At 36.3% G+C, this 17,962-nt stretch overlaps 1 pseudogene; it reads left to right on the forward strand.

The window, feature by feature from the left end:
* The first annotated feature begins 633 nt into the window (after positions 1 to 633).
* Positions 634 to 1,540, forward strand: LOC119523851 (annotated as a pseudogene).
* Positions 1,541 to 17,962: the final 16,422 nt, after the last annotated feature.

The following is a 17,962-nucleotide window of genomic DNA, read 5'->3' on the forward strand; positions in this document are numbered from 1 at the left end:
ATATGCATCAAAGAACTCAAAGAACTCCAGATAGAATAAATCCAAATAGACTTACTCTGAGACATATATTAATCAGATTGCCAAATACTTAAGAGAAGGAGAAAGACCTAAAAACAGCAAGAGAGAAGCAATTCACCACATACAAAGGAAACCACATAAGTTTAAGTACTGACTACTCAGTGGGCACCATAGAGACAAGAAGGAAATGGTATGATATATTTAAGATTCTGTAAGAGAAAAATTATCAGACAAGAATTTTTATCCAGCAAATCTCCCTTCAAAATTGAGGGAGAGTTTAAAATTTTCACAAACAAATGCAGAAAATTTGTTAAAAAGAGACCTGCCCTGCAAGAAATACCAAAGTGAGTTCTCCTGGTTGAGAAAAAAAGAAAGGGCAGAGAGGTCTGGAGAATGACACAGAACTGAAGAGTATCAGCAATGACAACTTAAAAGAAAAAAAAAAAGATATGGGCAGAAATAGATGTGAAAATCAAAAACCAAAGGCTAAGATGGCTGGTTCAAGATCTGACTTCACAGTAATAAATTCAAGGTGAATGGATTAAACTCCCCAATTAAAAGATACAGACTGGCACAGGGACCACCCCCAGCCACCATCACCTGCCTCAGGCCAACATGGCCATGCACAACAAGGCTGAGCATCTGCAGATCCCAGACACCCAGCAGGAGCTGGCCAAGCTCATGAAGCAGAAGCAGGAGCTAGCAGAAACATTGGCAAACTTGGAGAGACAGAATTATGCTTTTGAAGGGAGCTACCTGGAAGACACTCAGAAGTATGGCAATATTATTTGTGGCTGGGATTGATATCTGACCAACCAAAAAACTCCAGTAGCAAAAATGATCAAAGGAACCAGAAGTTTAAGGAAGCTGAGTGGCTCTTCAGTAAATCCTCAATTACTTCAGCAGCTGGAGTAAGTGCTTTGGCAGGAGTTCAGGACCAGCTCATTGAAAAGAGGGAGCCGGGAAGTGGGACTGAAAATGACACTTCTCCAGACTTCCACAATCAGGAAAATGAGCCCAGCCAGGAAGACCCTGAGGATCTGGATGGATCTATGCATGGAGTGAAACCCCAGAAAGCTGCTTCTTCCACTTCCTCAGGGAGTCATCACAGCAGCCATAAAAATCAAAAGAATTAAAACCGACATAGGATTGATCTGAAGTTAAACAAAAAACCATGAGCTGACTATTAGAAGACTCATTAGTGGAGAAGCTTCCAGGCTATAGAGCCCTGCTTTCCTTGTTTAACCTCACAAAGATAAACATCCCTCACCTGGGTGTGTGGCTGTCAACATCTGCTTTCCCAGACCCAGTGCCTGTGACTCTAAGTAGTTGGTTCTGAAATGTGATGACAAAAATCATTTGTTAGACCACATTGGATCATTTACTTTGTGTCACTTTTAGTAACAGAACTGCAGGAAGATCAAGACATGGTTATAATCCCAGCAAGTTGCTAAATGGGCATTTCTTCCTTGTTGGAATGGACGCCTCCCCACAAAGTTGTTGGCATCAGCTTCATCTGTGATACCCATCAAGAAATGATCTCTGGTTTTGCTTTATGCTGAAAGTAGAATCACAAGTTGCATCTCATTACCAATGAAGGCTGTAAATATCTGACATTTTCTTATTTTGCTTTGTGTTTTATTATTTTTCTATTGTTTTTATCATCTTATTTTCTTTGGGGACTTTTTGTAATGCAGTTGTACAGCTCATACCTTCCTGCTGACATATGTGAGAATCTTGTTTTGTGCAGTTGCCAGTATTCTCAACTGAAGATACTCTGAGTTACCACAAATGAAATGGGGAGCTTGCAAAAAAAAACAAAGATACAGGCTGGCAAAATGGATTACAAAGTATGATCCATCAGTATGCTGTTTACAAGAGACTAATCTTAGACACAGTGACACAAAGTGATTGAAAGTATAAGGATGGAAAAAAAAAAACATTCCACTCAAGCTACAACCAAAAGAGATCAGGGGTAGCTAAACTAATATCATACAAAATAGACTAAATGCAAAGAGGTCATAAGAGACAAAGAAGGACACTATATATTAATAAAGGGGACAATAACCAAAAAGAAATAACAATCATAAATGTTTATGCTCCCAATCAAGGTGCTCCAAAGTATGTGAGACAAACATTGGCTAAACTGAAGGGAGATAGACATTTCTACAATAATAGTAGGAGACTTCAATACACCACTCTCTTCTTTAGATAGAGCAACTAGACAGAGAACCAATAAGAAAATTGAGAACCTAAACAATGTGGTAAATGAATTAGACTTAACAGACACATATAGAGTGTTACATCCCAAATTACCAGGATATACATTATTTTCTGGCACTTGTGGAACTTTCTACAGGATAGATCATATGCTGGGACACAAAACAAGTCTTAACAAATTTAAAAGATTGAAATTATTCAAAGTACATTCTATGACCATAATGGAATGCAAATAGAAATCAATAACTCCAAAGAAGCAGAACTTTCACAAATATGTGGAGGTTTAAAAGCACAATCCTAAACAATCAATGGAAGAAATTGCAAGAGAAATCAGTAAATATCTAGAGGCAAATGAAAACAAGAACACAACATATCAAAACCTATACCATGTGGTGAAGATGGTGTTGAGAGGCAAATTTATAGCTATAAATACATACATTGAAAAGGAAGAAAGAGCTATAATCAAAGACCTAACTGAACACCCAAAGAGGCTAGAGAATGATCAGCAAGCTAACCATAAAGCAAGAAGAAGAAAAGAAATAACAAATATTAAAGCAGAAATAAATGATCTGGAGAACAAAAAGAAAACAAACAATAGAGAGAATAAATAAAACCAAAAGTTGTTTCTTTGAGACCAACAAAATGGACAAACCCTTAGCTGGACTAACAAAGTCAAAAAGAGAAAAGACCCAAATAAACAAAATCGTATATTAGAGTGGTGTCATTACTACGGATACCAAGGAAATTTAAAATATCATAAGAGGATACTATTAACAACTGTACTCCAACAAACTAGACAACTTAGAGGAAATGGACAATTTCCTGGAAACACATGAACAACTTACACTGATCCAAGAAGAAATAGAAGACCTCAACAAATCAATCACAAATGGAAATTCAATAAATCATCAAAAGCTTCTCACAAATAAAAGCCTAAGTCCAGATGGCTTCAAAGGGGAATTTTACCAAACTTGCCGAAAAAGAACTGACACCATCCCTGCTCAAACTCTTTCAAAAATAGAAGAAAAATGGACACTACATAACTCATTTTATGAAGCTAACATCACACTAATACCAAAACCAGATAAAGATACTACAAGAAAGGAAACCTACAGGCCAACCTTCTAATGAATATAGATGCAAAAATTCTCAAAAAAATACTTGCAGATTGAATCCAAAGACACAATAAAAGAATTATAAACCACAACCAAGTGGAGTGCATTCCAGGCATGCAAGGGTGGCTCAACATAAGAAAATCAGTGTAATACTACACATTAACAAATCAAAAAGGTAAAATCAAATGATCACCTCAATAGACACTGAAAAGCTTTTGATGTAATTCAGCATCCCTTTTTGATAAAAACTCTTCAAATGTGGGAACTGAAGGAAACTTCCTCAAAATGATAAAGGGCGTATATGAAAAACCCACAGCCAGAATAGTACTCCACAGTGAGTGACTGAAAGCCTTTGCCCTAATATCAGGAACAAGACAAGGTTGACCAATGTCACACTGTTGTTCAACATTGTGCTAGAAGTTCTAGCCAGAGCAGTCTGGCAAGACAAAGAAATAAAATGCATCCAAGTTGGAAAGAAAGAAGTAAAACTGTAATTATTTGTGGATGATATGAGATGATATGATTTTTTTAAAATGTATTTTATTGAGATATATTCACACACCATATAAGCCATCCAAAGTATACAATCAGTGGCTCACAGTATCATCATAGAGTTGTGCATTCATTGCCACAATCAATTTTAGAACATTTCATTACTCCAAAGTAAAGAAAAAAATAAAAATAAAGAAGAACACCCAAAACATCCCATACCCCTTATCCCCCTCTATTATATATATATATTTTGTCTTTATTTTATTACTCACCTGCCCATATACTGGGTAAAGGGAGTGTCAGTCACAAGGTTTTCACAATCACATGGTCACATGATAAAAGCTATATGGTTATAAAATCATCATCAAGAATCATGTCTACTGGATTACAGTTCAACAGATTCAGGTATTTCCTTCTAGCTATTCAAATACATTAGAAACTAAAAAGGAATAGCTATATAATGCAAAAGAATAACCTCCAGAATGACCTCTCAACTCTATTTGAAATCTCTTATTCACTGAAACTTTATTTTTTTTGCAAATTCAAACAGTAGCTTTTTTTATTTTTTATATTCATTTTATTGAGATATATTCACATACCATGCAGTCATACAAAGCAAATCATACATTTGATTGTTCACAGTACCATTACATAGTTGTTCATTCTTCACCAAAATCAATCCTTGACACCTTCATTACTACACACACAAAAATAATAAGAATATTAATTAAAGTGAAAAAGAGCAAAGTAAAAAAGAACACTGGGTGCGTTTGTTTCCTTCCCCCATTTTTCTACTCATCCATCCATAAACTAGACAAAGGGGAGTGTGGTCTTTATGGCTTTCCCAATCCCATTGTCACCCCTCATAAGCTACATTTTTATACAATCATCTTCAAGATTCATGGGTTCTGGGTTGTAGTTTGATAGTTTCAGGTATCTACCGCCAGCTACCCCAATTCATTAGAACCTAAAAAGGGTTGTCTATATTGTGCATAAGAGTGGAAAATATTTGGAAAATATTTGGAAAATCCTGAGAAATCAATGACAAAAGTTTTTGTGCTAATATACAAATTTCAACAGGTTGGCAGGACAGAACACAATGCCCAAACATTAGTAATGTTCCTATACACTAGTAATGACCTAACTGAAGAGGTAATCAAAAAATTCCATTCACATTAGTAACTAAAAAATTCAAGTACCTAAGAATAAACTTAATCAAGGATGTGAAAGCCCTCTACACAGAAAATTACAAAACTTTAGTAAAAGAAATCAAAGAGGACCTAAATACATGGAAAGATATTCCATGTTCATGGATAGGAAAGCTAAAGGTCATTAAGATGTCAATTCTACTGAAATTGATCTACAGATTCAATACAATTCCAACAAATTTCCCAAAAACCTGCTTTTCAGACTTGGAAAAGCTAGTTATCAAATTAATTTGGAAGGAAAAGGGACCTAAAATTGCCAAAAGCATTCTCAAAAAAGATCACAGTGGGAGGAGTTACACTTCCTGATTTCAAGCCTGCATTAAAGCAACAGTGGTCAAAATAGCATGGTACTGGAACAGAGATAGACATATTGATCAAAGGAATTGACTTGAGAGTTCAGAAATAGACTCCCAGATCTATAATCAACTGAGTTTTGATAAGACCACCACATCAACTGAACTGGCAGAGAACAATCTCTTCAACAAATGGGACTGAGAGAACAGGATATCCATATCCAGAAGAATGGGAGAGAATCCATGCATCACATCCCATACAAAAATTAACTCAAACAGGATCAAAGACCTCAATATAAGAGATATCATTACCATAAAACTTCTAGAAGATAATATAGGGAAACATCTTCAAAGCCTAGTAAGAGGAGGCAGCTTCTTAGATCTTACACCCAAAGCACAAGCAATGAAAGAAAAAATAGATAAATCAAAACTTTTTGTGCCTCAAGGGACTTTGTCAAAAAGGTGAAGAGGCAACCAATTCAATGGAAGAAAATATTTGGAAACCATATATCTGATAACAGATTGATATCCAGCATATATAAATAAATCCTACAACTCAACTACAATAGTACAAACAGCTGAATTATAAAATGGGAAAAATATATGAAAAGATGTTTCTCCAAAGAGGAAATACAAATGGCTAAGAAAAGCATCAAAAAATGCTCATCTTCAGTACCTATTAGGGAAATGCAAATCAAAACCACAGTGAAATCATCGCTCACAAATAAGAATGGCTTCCATTAAACAAACCAGAAACTATAAATGCTGTAGGGAATCTGGAGAACTTGGAACTCTTATTTGTTGTTAGACACTGTGGAAGACAGTTCGTCAGTTTCTCAGTAAACTAGATATCAAGTTACCATGCAATCCAGCAATTCCACTTCTCAGTATATACCCAGAAGATCTTAAAGCAGTGACACGGACAGACAATTGCACAACAATGTTCATAGTGGCATGGTTAACAATTGCCAAGAGATGGAAACAATCCAAGTGTCCTTCAACAGATGAGTGGATAAACAAAATGTGGTATATACATACATTGAAATACTATGGAGCAGCAAGAAGGAATGAGATCCTGAAACATATGACATCATGGATGAACTCTGAGACATAATGCTGAGTGAAATAAGTCAGACACAAAAGGAGAGATATTGTATGTAATTGCTAATATGAACTCCCTGAATAATGTAAAATCAGTGTCTTATAATGTAGAATATAGGGGACCTAGAGCTAGAAGCTAGTGAAGGGGCAATGACTATCGAATATGTAAAGACATGTTAATGAGGGTGAACTTAAAGATATGGGGATGGACAAGGGTGATGAAAGTTTGTTAATGGGATTATAAGAATCAGTGTTACACTGAAGGCAAACATAATTGATAAGAGTTGTTTAAAAGCATATATCCCACAGATTAACACTAGAAATATAAATAAGTACTTCCATGATCTACTTCTAAGGTATGCCACTGGTACAAAGAGTTAACACAGTGGTTCATGGAAAAAATTACCAATTGCATATTAAAGACTATATTTAATAGGAATACCTTACCAGTACCACATTAATACTAGGGATAAAATTTCAGGGGCTAATAAGAGCTTTGGGGTGTTTTCTGTCATATTTGTTTAAAATTGAGAGTGACAATGATTGTACAACTACATGAAGATAACATGAGACATTTATTATTTATCTTGGACAGGACATATGCTATGTGAAATTAGGAACCCCCTACTAAATATGTCAAACACTTGATCTTGAGACTTGCATTTGTGAAACTTGTGGATGTAAAGGGGAGGCTAAGCCTACCTATATTTATGCCTACAAGATAACTCCTGTTGCTTTTTTTGCCCAGATGTGGTCTTTCTCTCTCTAAGCCCAACTCCACAAATAAATTCATTAACATCCCTTCTATGTGGAACATGACTCCCAGGGGAGTGAATCTCCCTGGTGACATGGGACTTGACTCCCAGGAATGAGCCTGGCCCTGGCATTGAGGGATTGAGAATGCCTTCTTGACCAAAAGAGGGAAGAGAAAGGTAACAAAATAAAATTACAATGGCTAGGAGATATCATGTCAAGTCGAGATACTATCCTGGAGGTTATTCTTACACAAGCTCCAGCTAGATATTTCAAATGGCCACAGTATACCAAGCTCTAATCAACAATAGTCCTGAAATACCTAGGGCCCTATCTAAGATTCTATAAAATTTCACTCACTAAGTTTATTTTTCAGAAAATTAAATCCTCCAGAATGGTCCTATGCCAGATAAATTCCAAAACCCAGATGCATCAGCTTCTTCAAGAACATTAACAGATGCAGCCCCCTTCCCCATAATACTGACACCCCTTTTCAATATGAATAAGTTAGGATGGTGTGCTGGTTTGAAACTCTTATGGAACTCTAGAAGACCTATGATCTTTTAGTCCAATCTTTTTGGGTGGAAAATTTTTATTGAGTACTTCCATGGAGATGTGACTTACCCAACTCTGGCTGAGACCACTGATTAAAATTATTTCCATGGAGATGTTATCCCTCCCATTCAGGGTGGGTCTGAATTAGATCACTGGAGTCCTTCAAGAGAAGCTGAGAGATACATTTTGGAGAGAAGCTAAGATATGTAATCCAGAGTTTTCCCCTTGGAAAAACCTTAGAGCTGACATAGACCCAGATGTTTGGAGACATTGCTAGATGCAGACAGAAGGACATTTGGAGATGCTAAGCAAAGAGATGAAGCCTAGAGTTTTCCCCAGATAAGCTAAGAGAGGACTCCCAGATACTTAGAGAGAAACACCCCAGTAAAACTAAGTTGATAGCTGAAAGAAGCTAAGAGAGACAGAAACCCAGAGACATTTTGGAGAAATCCATTTTGAAATGCAACATGAGAACAAAGGAACAGCAGACATCAGCAACTTGCCTTCCCAGCTGACAGAGGAGTTCTGGACACCATCAGCCTTTCTTCAGTGAAGGTATCCTCATGTTGATGCTTTAGTTTGGAAACTTTTCCAGCCTTAGACATGTAAATGTTTAACCTAATAGACCCCTTTTATAAAAGTCTAACCATTTCTGGTATTCTGGATAATGGCAGCTTTAACAAACTGGAACAGGTGGTCACTGCCCAGATATCCCTTAAGAATGAGAAAGTGATTAAATGAGAGGGAGGGGTAGCAACATACAAGATAGGATTTAACAAAGGATTATGAATACTGAATCTGCATATAAATATTTTTAGATGCTATGATATTAGAATAGCTAGAAGGAAATAACTGAAATTGTGGAACTGTAACCCGTAACATTCTTTGTAATTTCCTAACTTCTTGTTATATTGTAAATTATCACTTTTCTGAATATATGTTATATTTCACAATAAAAATGTTTTAAAAATGATAGAAGTTCAGGGAGATCTTGCTGTCTCCTCCCCCACCCCCATCCTAACCCTAACAATCCCCTGGTAGGGGGTGAAGGCAGCCTTCCTCCATGATAGGTCACTGGCCCTGTTCCATTGGGAGAAGACTAACCCTTATGCACATAGTGAGATAGTTGTATGTCAGTACCAATCTATCCCAGTGGCAGCCTGAATGAATGAGATTGGACCTTCATCTCTGGCTCACCCTCCCAGAACTTCCCTTGCAGGCAGCAGCAGCTTGCCCCCAGCTAAAGCAAAGTAAGAGACAATTAAGTCAAATTGGCCTGGTGCAAAGGATTACCAGCTTTAGGATATAGAATAGAGCAGCCAGGAGTTGAGGCAATATCTGTATCATTGGAAGTAGAGAGGACAATCATATTCCTGTAACTAGAGGAAATTCCAAGGCCATGAACAGCACAAGACCAGGACAATGCTCAACCAGTTTTTATATATTGTGTTCCTAAGAAAAGGCCATGTTCTTTGATGCAAACTTGTGGGATAGATGTAATAGTGCTGATTAGTTGGAACCTTTGGATTAGGTTGTTTCCATGGAGATGTGACCCACCCAATAGTAGGTGATGACACTGATTAGATCATTTCCATGGAGGTGTGGCCCCACCCATTCAGCATGGGCCTTGACTAGTTCTCTGGATCCCTATAAAAGCTCAGAAGAAGGAGCACACAGCTAGCTGCCGTTGAGAGACACATTTTGAAGACAGCCATTGGAAGCTGACGCTGACATTTTGGAGAATGCCATTTTGAAATGAAACCTGGGAGCAAGCAGACACCTGCCACATGCCTTCCCAGCTAACAGAGGTTTTGAATGCCATCAGCCATCCTCCAGTGAAGACACCCTGTTGTTGATGCCTTACCTTTGACACTTTATGGCCTTAAGACTGTACCTTTGTAACCAAATAAACCCCGTTTTATAAACGCCAATCCATTTCTGGTGTTTTGCAAAATGGCAGCATTAATATACCAGAACACTATTGTAAATGGAATTTTTTTTCTTGATTTCCTCCTCCTTTTGCTCATTAATTAGTATAGGCACACTACTGATTTTTGTGTGTTGATCTTGTAGCCTGCCACTTTGCTATATTCATTGATTAGCTCTAGTAGCTTTGCTGTAGATTTTTCTGGATTTTCTACATATAAGATCATGTCATCTGCAAACAGTGGAAGTTTTACTTCATCCTCTCCAACTTGGTTGCTTTGTCTTTCTTTTCCTTGCCTAATTTCTCTAGCTAGAACTTCCAACAAAATGTTGAACAACAATGGTGGCAGTGTGCATCCCTGTCTTGTCCCTGATCTTAGACAGAAAGCTTTAAGTTTTTCCCCATTGAGTATGATGTTAGCTGTGGGGTTTTCATATATTGCCTTTATCATATTGAGAAAGCTCCCTTCTATTCCTATTCTTTTAAGTGTTTTTCTCAAGAAAAGATGTTGAATTTTGTAAAATCCTTTTTGCATTGATCAAGATGATCATGTGGTTCTTCTGCTTTGATTTATTGATGTGGTGTATTACATGAATTCATTTTCTTCTGTTGAACCAGCCTTGCATAACGAATAAATCTCACCTGGTCATGGTGTATAATTCTTTTATTGTGCTGCTGGATTCAATTTGTGAGTATTTTGTTGAGGATTTTGTCATTTATATTTATGAAAGAGATTGCTCTATAATTTTCTTTTTAGGTAGTATCTTTTCTGACTGTTATTAGGGTGATGTTGGCTTCATAGAATGAGTTATGTAGTTTTCCATCCTCTTCAATGTTTTTGAAGAGTTTGAGCAGGATTGGTACTAATTCTTACTTGAATACTTGGTAGAATTCACATGTGAATCCTGCAGTTTTCTTTTTTGGGAGATTTTTGATGAATGACTCAGTCTCTTTACTTGTGATTGCTTTGGTGGGGTCATCTATTTCTTCCCAAGTCAATGTTTGTGTTCATGCTTTTCTAAGAAGTTGCCCATTTCATCTAAGTTATCTGGTTTATTAGCATGTAGTTATTCATAGTATCTTCTCATTATCTCCTTTATTTCTGTGGAGTCAGTAATTATGTTCCCTTTCCCATACCTGATTGTATTTATTTGCATCCACTCTCTTTTTTTCTATTAGCCTAGGTAAGGGTCTATCAATTTTATTGATTTTCTCAAAGAACCAACTTCTTTTTTTTTTGATTCTCTCTATTATATTCCTGTTCTTAATTTCATTTAGTTCTGCTCTAATCTCTGTTTTTTCTTTCCTACTTTTTGCTTTGGGGTTAGTTTGCTGTTCTTTCTCTAGTTCCTCCAGGTGAACAGTTAATTCCTAGATTTTTGCTTTCTCTTCTCTTTTAATATAGGCATTTAGGGCAAAAAATTTCCCTCTCAGCACTGCTGCATCCCATAAGTTTTGATATGTTGGTTCTCATTGTCATTTACCTCAAGGTATTTATTAATTTCTCTTGTAATTTCTTCCTTTACCCACTGGTTTTCTAAGAGTGTGTCATTTAGCCACCATGTATTTGTGAATTTTGTGAACTTCTGCTTGTTATTGATCTCCAACTTCATTCTATTATGATCCAAGAAACTTTTTTGTATAATATCAATACTTTTTATTACTTCAGACTTGCTTGGTGACCCAACATGTGGTCTTTAATAGAGAATGTTCCATGAGCACTTGAAAAAAACTGTGTATACTTCTTTTGTGGGGTGTAGTGTTCTATAAATGTCTGTCAAGTCTAGCTCATTTATTGTACAATTCAACATCTTTGTTTCCTTATTGACTCTATTTCTAGATGTTCTAACCATTGATGAGAGTGGTTTACTAAAATCGCCAACTATTATTGTAGAGGTATCTACTTCTCTGTTCAGTGTTGTCAGTGTTTGCCTCATGTATTTTGGGGCACTCTGGTTTGGTACCTAAATATTTATGATTGCTATGTTTTCTTGATTAATTGACTCTTTTATTAATATATAGTGTCCTTCTTTGTATCTTTTAATTATTTTACTTTAGAAGTCTAATTTGCCTGATATTTGTATAGCCACTCTTGCTTTTTTCTGGTTGCTGTTTCCATGGAATATCTTTCTCTAATCTTTCACTTTCAGCCTATTTTTGTCCTTATTTCTAAAGTGAGTTTCTTGTATACAGCATATAGATGGGTCTTGTTTTCTAATCCATTTTCCAGTCTATGTTTTTTTTTTATTGGGGAATATAATCCATTCATATTTAATTTTATTACTATAAGGACAGTACATACTTCTACCACTTTGTCTTTTGGATTCTTTATGTCATATACTATTTTTTCCCTCTCTCTCATTTCACCCTTCCTGATAGTCTTCCATTCTACACTCTTCTCCAGATCTCTCCTGTCTTTTCTTTTCCTGTAGCACTCCCTTTAATATTTCTTGTAGTGCTGGCCACTTATTCATAAACTCTCTCAGTGTATGTTTTTCTGAAAATATTTTAATCTCTCCCTCATTTTTGAAGGGCAGCTTTGCTGGATATAGATTTCTTGGTTGGCAGTTTTCTTTCAGTGTCTTAATATATCATACCACCACATTCTCACTTCCATGGTTTCTTGGAGAAATCTGTACATAGTCTTATCAAGCTTCACTTGTATGTGATCTATCACTTTTCTCTTGCTGCTTTCAGAATTCTCTCTGTGTCTTTGATGATGGACAATCTGATCAATAAATGTCTTGTAATAGGTCTATTGGGATCTATTCTCTTTTGGTTACACTGTACTTCTGGAATCTGTAATTTTATATCTTTTATAAGAGTTGGGAAATTTTCAGTGATTATTTCTTCTATTACTCTTTCTGCTTGTTTTCCCTTGTCTTCTCCTTCTGGGACACCCATAACATGTATATTCATATGCTTCATGTTGTCATTCAGCTCCCTAAGACCATGCTTGTATTTTTCCATTCTTTCCCCCTTTGTTCTTTTGTGTGTATGATTTCAAATGTTCTGTCTTCCAGTTCACTGATCTTTTCTTCTGCCTGTTCAAATCTACTATCATATGTCTCCATTGTGTTTTTCATCTCTTCTGTTGTGTCTTTTATTCCCATAAGTTCTGTCACTTGTTTTTCACACTTCCAAATTCTTCTTTATGGTCATTCACCATCTTCTTTATATTCTCCATCTCTTTTGCCACATTTTCCTTCAACTCATTGATTTGGTTTATGAGATGTGCTTGAACATCTTCAATTAGTTTTTTCAGTCCCTGTCTCTCAGTTGAACTGTTAGTTTGTTCCTTTGGGTGGTCCATATTTTCATTTTTCCTAGTATGGCTATGATTTTTAGCTCTCTGGGCATCTTATTTTCTTAACTAGCTTATTCTGGAGTTTGTTTTCACTCTTTTACCTAGAGTTTTCTAGTTGGTTGGCTTTTTTCTCTGTCCATTTTTTGGCATTCAGTTCAACTTATTCTAGAACTTTACCATAGCTTCTGTTTAGTTGTTCAGAATTTTTCACTTCTTGTTTTGCTGGTTCTCATCCTTCTGCTATGTAACCTTTTTGTGAGAGTGTCTCCCCAGATATGGTTAACCCCTATCAGATTTTCCCAGTCCAGAGAGGCCCAGTTCTCAGGAGGAGGGTATGAGGTTTCCCAGAGAATGAGACCCTGAAGATTGTCAGACCCTACTATGAAGCCTCTAGACTTTGTTCTTTTCCTATCTTGTCCAGTATGTGGCACATGTCATCCAACAGCTCCCCACCAGTGTAAAGAAGTGCCACAAGTGACTTTAATTCTCTGCAGGTCTTGTCCCTGCCAGGGATGTGGATAACTCAAGCATATTTCTGTTTTCCAGCCCCTGGTGTCTGAGTTCTTTGAAGGAGGGCTGCCAATTGAGCTGGGCCATGCCACCCTTTTCTTGGGGAACTTATACTCTTTAGGAATTTTCTCCCCCACTAGGTTCATTGCTTTGTCTCTCAGATCTATCTTAGCTCCACCATTGCCTGGATCCAGAAGTTTTCTGTATTGAGTTATTTAGAATAGTTATTTCAATAAAAAAGAAAAGAGAAAAGACAAATCCCCCATATTTTGTCAGTCCCAATATAGACTATTTAAAGATATTCCCTTTATGCTATTATCTCTTAGACAACTTTAATTCTGCCCTTGCCTGGGGCAGCACTGAAACAGGAGCTCCGAAGGGCTATTGAAAAGCAAAAAGGTAAAGTGTCAGAGAACAATAAAAGAAGAAAAATCCCCTTTTCAGAGCCAGACCCCAGCTCCCTGGGTTTGCTGATGGAAGCTGGTACCTGTTTCTATGTTTACCTTTTTCTTGGAGCCCAGCTCTTTTCCAGCATTCTGAACATCTCCAACTCCATAAGTCTTTTTCTTCTGTTGTTAGCCCTGCCTCCTCTCTGCTGGACTGATTGCTCCCAATTTCTTTTGTGCCTGATCTTGGTTTATCTGTGCTTGGAACTCTTACACATTAGTCTGAGTTTTTAAATTAATTCTGCAATTGAGGCCATATCAACCCCCTCCTTGCTTCCAGCACAGATTATTTCTTTTTTCCCCTCAGGGAACCAGCTCCAAAACAGTCTGCCATGCCTGAGATGGGGCAAGGGTGCCATCCCCCTAGCCAGGAAATTTTACAATTTTTCACCACAGTCTCAGCTGTTCCATCCATTCTAGACTGGGGTACAATGCATACCTGGTCACAGAAGACCCAGAAAAAGCCCACTTCTCTTTCAATGCTCAGATATGGGTATCTGTGAGTCTCTTAGCCCAAGATAGACTTTAAGCTCTTGCATGGCAGGAAGACTGCCTTATATCAATGCTGTATTTTAAAAGAAGACCAGTCTCAAATCGATTACCTAGCTCCCACTACTAAAAAAATCTATAAGAACAAGATCAAAGGAAAACCTAAATTAAGCAGAAAAGAAGAACTAAAAATCAGAGGAGTGCTGGTTTCATGCATTATGTACCCCAAAACACCATTTGATTAAATTATTTCCATGGAGATATGAACCCTGCCCAAACAGGGTGGGTCTTGATTTCATCATCGGAGTCCTATAAAAGAGCTCACAAACAGAAGGAGCTCAGAACAGCTGAGAGGGACATTTTGGAGAGAAGCTAAGAGCTGACACTGATGCTGACACTTGGAGATGCTTAGAGATGTTTGGAGATGCTAGCCCAGCATTTGTTCCAGAGAAACTAAGAAAGGACACTGATGCTTAGATGCCCAGGAGCTGAAGAAGCTAAAAAAGACCCAGAGACATTTTGGAGAAAGACATTTTGATATGCATCCTGGGAGCAAAGGAAAAGCAGCACCAGCTAAGTGCCTTCCCAGCTGCCAGAGGTGTTCCAGATACCATTGGCCATTCTTCAATGAAGATATCATCTTGTTGATCCCTTAGATTGGGACACTTTTTTATGGCATCAGAACTGGAAATTGGTAACTTAATAAATCCCCTTTATAAAAGCATCCCTTTTCTGGAATTTTGCATAATGGAAGCATTAGCAAACCAGAACACCATCTATACCTGAAGTTTTATTTATGGTAAGGTTTTTTAACTACAAATTCAATTTCTTTAGTAGCTATAGTGTTATTCAGGTTATCTCTCTTCTTGGGTGATCTTTGATAGTTTGTGTCATCCAAGAAAGTTTTCCATTTTATACAAATTTTCAAATTTATTGGCATGAAATTGTTCAAAGACATTCCATTATTATGCCTTTAATATCTTTAGAATCTCTAGTGATTCTCATTTCTAATATTGGTAGTTTGTGCCATTACTGTGCTTTTCTTGATTATTTAAACTAGTGGTGTGAAAATTTTATTAATCTTCTCTAAAACCAGATTTTGATTTCATTGACTTTCTTTATGTGTTCTGCTTGGTTTGGATTTCTATTTTATTGATTTTACCTCTTGTTCTGGTTTGCTAATGCTGCCATTATGCAAAATACAAGAAATGGATTGGCTTTATAAAGGGGTTTTATTTGGTTACAAAGTTACAGTCTTAAGGCCATAAAAAGTGTCCAAGCTAAGTCATCAACAATAGGGTACCTTCACAGAAGAATGGCCAATGGTGTCTGGAACACCTCCATGTCTGGGAAGGCATTTGGCTGGCATCTTCTTCCTTTGCTCCCATGTTGTGTTTCAGAATGTCTTTCTCCCAGGATGTTTCTTTCTAGGTGTCTGGCGTAATCTCTTAGTTTCTCCCAGGCATACTCTGGAGCTGCAAAAGTCTGCTTTCAATGGTCATCTTCAAAATACTTTTCTTGGCTGCAGCACCATGCTCCTTCTGTCTGAGCTCTTTTATAGGACACCAGTGATTAAATCAAGACCCACCCTGAATAGGTGGGGTCCATATCTCCATGGAAATAATTTAATCAAATTTTTTCACCCAAGGTTGATTGAGTCACATCTCCATGGAATCACTCAATCAAAAGATTCCAACCTAATCAACACTAATACATCTGCCCCCACAAGATTGCATTAAAGAATACAGCTTTTGAGGGAACATAATATATCCAAACTGGCACAGATGGCTACACTTATGACTTCTACCAAACATTTAAAGAAAAAATATTATTGATTCTACACAAACTCTTCCAGGAATTTGTATGAGGGCAGCATTATCTTGCTACCAAAACCATACAAAGACACTATCCAAAAAGAAAAGAAACAGACCAATATCCCTCATGGACAGAGATGCCAAAATTCTCAAAGTGAATCCAAGAATCTATTTCAAAAACAATGCATCATGACCATATGGGTTTTATCCCAGGAATGCAAGGTTGGATTAACATTTGAGAACCAATCAATGTACATCATCATGTTAACAAACTAAAAATGAAAAACCATATGTGTTTTATCCCAGGAATGCAAGGTTGGATTAACATTTGAGAACCAATCAATGTACATCATCATGTTAACAAACTAAAAATGAAAAACCATATGATCATATCAATAAACACAGAAAAAAGTTAACAAAATGTATTCCTGATAGAAAATCTCAGCAAATAAGGAATAGAAGGGAACTTCTCAATACTGATAAAAGACACCTATAAAAATAGTACAGCTAATATCCAACTTAATGGTGAAATACTGAATTCTTTTTCCTCTTAAGTTCTGGAAAATGGCACAAATTTCCACACTCATCACTTCTATTCCATATTGTATTAGAGGGTCTATCCAGTGCAATCTCAGGCATGAAAAAGAAATAAAATGCATCCAGATTGGAAAGGAAGTAGTAAAACTGTCTTTATTTGCAGATGACATGATAGTCTAAGTAGGAAATCTATTCAAATGCATGTTAAAGCTACTAGAACTAATAAGTGAATTTAGCAAGGTTTTAGATACAAGATCAATACACATAAATCATTTCTATAGCTCTACTCTAGCATCAAATAATCAGAAATTGGAATTTATAAATCTGTTTAAAATAACATCAAAACTACTTAAGGATTAATATGACAAAAATATGCAGGACCTGTGTACTGAAAACCATAAAATATTTCTGAGCAATTTTAAAGAAAAGGTTAATAAATTTAAAAAAATACCATGTTCATGGGTCAGAAGACTCAGTATTTTTAAGATGACAAACCTCTACAAATTGATCTATAGATTTCACCACAATTTCAGTCAAATCTAAACAGGATTTTACATAGAAATTAGTAGATGGTTTTAAAATTCATATGGAAATGAAAAAACTGAGAATAACCAAAAAAAATTTTGAAAAAGAAAATTAAAGTTGGAGGACTACCAAAACCTTATTCCAAAACATATTTTGGAGCTAAAACGTCTATGAATCAAGACTGTGTTGTATTGACACAAAGATAAACAAATAGATAAGTAGAACAGAATGTAAGGTACAGAAATACATATACACATATATGGGCAACTGATTTTTGACAAAGGTGCAAAAGCAATTCAGTGGAGAAAGAACAATCTTCAACAAATAGTGATGGAATCAATTTGATATCTATTTGCAAAAACAAAATAAAACAAAAAAACCCCACAGAAATTTTGGTCTATATGTCATACCAAAATGGATCATAGACCTAAATGTGATACCCAAAAATATAAAAATACTAAAAGAATATATAGTAACAACTCTTTGTGATCTTGGATTAAAAAAGATTTCTGAAATATGGCACCAATGTATCATCTATGAACAAAAATTCTGTTAAATTGGACTTCATCAAAATTAAAAACTACTGTTCTTTGTAAGACAATGTTAAGGTAATGAAAAGCAAGCAACAGAGGAGGGAAAAATATTTGCAAGT

Source organism: Choloepus didactylus, chromosome X (genome assembly GCF_015220235.1).
Source record: "Choloepus didactylus isolate mChoDid1 chromosome X, mChoDid1.pri, whole genome shotgun sequence".
Classification (NCBI taxonomy): Eukaryota; Metazoa; Chordata; class Mammalia; order Pilosa; family Megalonychidae; genus Choloepus; species Choloepus didactylus.